The sequence below is a fragment of the Carlito syrichta genome, unplaced genomic scaffold, assembly GCF_000164805.1.
Source record: "Carlito syrichta isolate Samal-C Ts95f unplaced genomic scaffold, Tarsius_syrichta-2.0.1 Scaffold7550, whole genome shotgun sequence".
Classification (NCBI taxonomy): Eukaryota; Metazoa; Chordata; class Mammalia; order Primates; family Tarsiidae; genus Carlito; species Carlito syrichta.
The window spans coordinates 3,903-7,395 of NW_006951646.1; the positions used below are offsets into that span (position 1 = coordinate 3,903).

The window sequence follows — 3,493 nt, forward strand, 5'->3', positions numbered from 1 at the left end:
TGTCCATCCTGTGACTTGCTGCAGAGTCTCAGTGCAGAACAGAGAAGGCCCAATGCAGGCAGTTGGCCGAGGGCCATGCCATGAGTCACTGTGGCCCTCGCCCGACCAGCTCCACAGCCGTGCCCCACTTGTAGCTGAGCCTCAGCAGCCCAGCGGGAAGCAACTCTGCTCTGATGGAGTGGGCATCTCCTGGCTACCCAGGTTTTTAAAAGTTCGCTCTTGGATGTGGGAATGCCTATTGGTGCTGACTTTGCTTGCGGAGAAGCAGAGTGAGACTCGCACGATCCGTTTATCTAGGCAGCGCTCACAGGTCCGTCAGAAAGTGAGTGGAGCTTCTTCTTCAAGAAAACACCAAATGGCGGATGACGCCAGTGCAGGGGGAGGGCCGGGAGGCTCTGGGGACCCCGGAATGGGAAGCCGTGGTGGCCTACATAGAGGTTTTGGCAGCGGCCTGTGGTGCCGAGGTTGGGGGTGCAACCGTGGAGCTTGCAGAGGCAAGACTGAGGACAAAGAGTGGATCCCCATCCCCAAGCTGGGCTTCCTGGTCGAGGACATGGAGATCAAGTTGCTGGAGGAGATCTCTTTCTTTTTCCTGCCCGTCAAGGAGTCTGAGATCATCGGGTTCTTCCTCGATACATCTCTGAAGGTTGAGGTTTTGCAGATCATGTTCGTGCAAAAGCAGACCCACACTGGCCAGCGAACCAGGTTCAAGGTGTTTGTTGTCACTGGCATCTACAGTGGCCGTGTCGGTCTGGGTGTTAAGTGCTCCAAGGGAGTAGCCACTGCCATCTGAGGGGCCATCGTCTTGGCCATGCTCTTCTTCATCCCTGTGTGGAGAGGCTACTAGGGGAACAGTATTGGCAAGCCCTACACCGTCCCTTGCAAGGTGACCGGCCGCTGTGGCTCTGTGCTGGTGCCCCTCATCCCTGCTCCCAAGGGCATTGTCATCGTCTTGGCCCCCATGGCCAAGACACTGCTGATGATGGTGGGCATCGATGACTGCTACACCTCGGCCAGAGGCTGCACTGCGACCCTGGGCAACTTTGCCAAGACCACCTTTGATGCCATCTCTAAGGCCCTTAGCTCCGTGACTCCTGACCTCTGGAAAGAGACTGTGTTTGCCAAGTCGTTCTATCAGGAATTCACTGACCACCTCATCAAGACCCTCACCAGAGTCTCCGTGCATAGGACCCAGGCTCCAGTGGTGGCTGCAACACAGGGTTGTTTTTTTTTTTTTTACAAAAAACAAAGTGAATCAAGCCCGTAAAAAAAGAAGAAAGTGAGGAGACAGGTGGTTCCCTGGGGGTGCTGTGGTGTTCCCATAGTTTCTCAGCTGCAGAGCCCTGCGCCCCACACCAGACCAGGCCCAGGAGGACGTGCAGATGGGAGCGGGGCAGTAAGTAAATGAGTCGGGTAGACATTTCCTGGCTCACTGCGTGTCAGCAGAGCCAGCCAGCCCCATTCCTTCCACCTTGTTCTTTTGTATTTGTGAGGAAACTAAGAGGTGCCAGCTCCCGGGAGGAGCCAGGGGCTGTCGTGGCACGGTGAGGACCCCAGGCTCCAAGGGAGGCCACTGAGGCCGGGTGGAGCAGGGTCTCCACGGGAGGGGCTCGTGTGCAGAGCCAGCGTGCCCTGTGCAGCCAGTGGAGACACCGTCAGGACCACTTTTCACAAAGGCCAAGGGCTTTTTTTCCCTACTGTTTCCTATGGTCTTGTCTGGGTTGCAGACATTCAAGTGGGTCTGAGGAGCCTGTCTCCTGCAGTGAACATGGATCCATCTGACTCGGAAGCAGTAAGTGCAGATGAGCATCCCAAGAGGGGCTGTCGGGGTGGAGAGCGCAACCCTGACCCTTGCCTGGAGGCCCTGCGCCTCCTTTGTCGGGCCCCAGCCTTGCCTGCAGGGCATGAGTTGCCCTGGCCTCTGGTTTCTGCACCCGGGTCGGGTCTGGGCCGATGTGGCTGTGTTTCCCAGTTTTCACAGAGAAGCTGGAAAAGGAGAATGACCCCGTCTCAGGCTGTGACAGCACGTCTGTCCCTCGGGGTAGGCCTGAGCCTGGTGTGGTCGGGGGTTGCACTCAGTTTAAAGTATCGCGGGATGCACTCAGTTTGAAGTTTCACTTGGAAACTCGTTGGGAAAGTGGTCAGCTTCAAGTCTTGAACATCTGCGCCATGTGTGTTTTTCTTTCAGGGTGTGAAACTGCCGCGATAAGCCTGATCACCACTTTAGCACAAAAGAACTCAGAAGAGTTTAAGACCCATGTCTCGCCAGCCGTCTCTAGATTAGCAGAGTAAGTCTCATTCTGGGGCAATGGGAGTCAGGTGGGCTTTGTCTTATTTAGTTTATGTATTAGCTTACTTTTAGAATGCAGGGCTTTTGGCCCAGCTTGTAAATTCAGGAATGAAAACCATCTCGGTTAGTATTTGCTTTCTTTCAGCCTTTAGTTAACAGAGAAATATCCTGTCTGGGCAGGGTGTGGTGGCTCACACCTGTTTGCCCAGCACTTTGGGAGGTGGAGCAGGAGGATTGCTTGAGGCCAGGAGTTTGAGACCAGCCTAGGCAACATTTTGAGGCCCCGTCTTTATTAAATAAAAAATAAAATGGCAAAAAATTAAAAGAAAGAAGTAAATATCTTGTCTGTATGTGAGGGCAGTGCATTGTCACTGTCATGGGTGAGTGGAGGAACAGGCCTCCAGCCCTTGTACCCTATTGGAGGAAACCCGTGAGAACTTTTGCGGGTGCCCACTCCTCATTGTGGTTTCCCCACCTGAGCAGGTGCCCTAACACCTGTCACGTGGCTCAGATAGTTTGGAATTTTATGTCAGTGGCTCATAGGGCACCTGCCTGTTGGCATCTGACTTGTTTGCTCAACACTGTGGACTTCTCGTGTTTTGTTGCTGCTGTTGCTCACTTTCGATGCTGCGTGGAATTCAATGGCAGGAGTCTCCCTCTGCAGTCCTCCCACTGCCCTGCTGTGGGACATGCAGCTCCTCCCCACCCGAGGCTCTTGTGAACCACCTGGTGTGCCAGCCTCGGATGTCTCTCGGGGCACACGTGTGCTGCTGTGCTGTGGCAGTGTCCCCAGCTTGAGGAGACAAAGGTCACCAGCCCAGCTGGTCACATGACTGTGCCGACCCCGTTCCCACCAGCAGTGTGCGTGCTCGACTGTGCCACTCCTGGGCAGCCCTTGTCAGGGCTGCTCCCTCAGATTTCAGTCATTCTGGACGTGTAGTGGTCTCTCACTATGATGTGAGTCTACGTTATCCTGATGGTCAGTGAGGTTGAGCAACTTTACATGCTAATTGGCTACGTGGGGGCCTGTTTTGTGATGTGCCTAGTCTTGCTCATTTTTATACTCAGTTGCCTTTTTCTGTTTTGTTTTGTAGAAACTCGTGATATATTGCAGATAGGAGCGCTGTGTTATATTAGAGTGAATCATAAAAATTGCCAACATTTAACCACCTTCAAATATGTCACCTTTATATGGTTCATCCT

General features: G+C 53.7%; 1 pseudogene; it reads left to right on the forward strand.

Moving 5' to 3' along the window:
* The first annotated feature begins 355 nt into the window (after positions 1-355).
* Positions 356-1,220, forward strand: LOC110594929 (annotated as a pseudogene).
* The last annotated feature ends 2,273 nt before the right edge of the window (positions 1,221-3,493 follow it).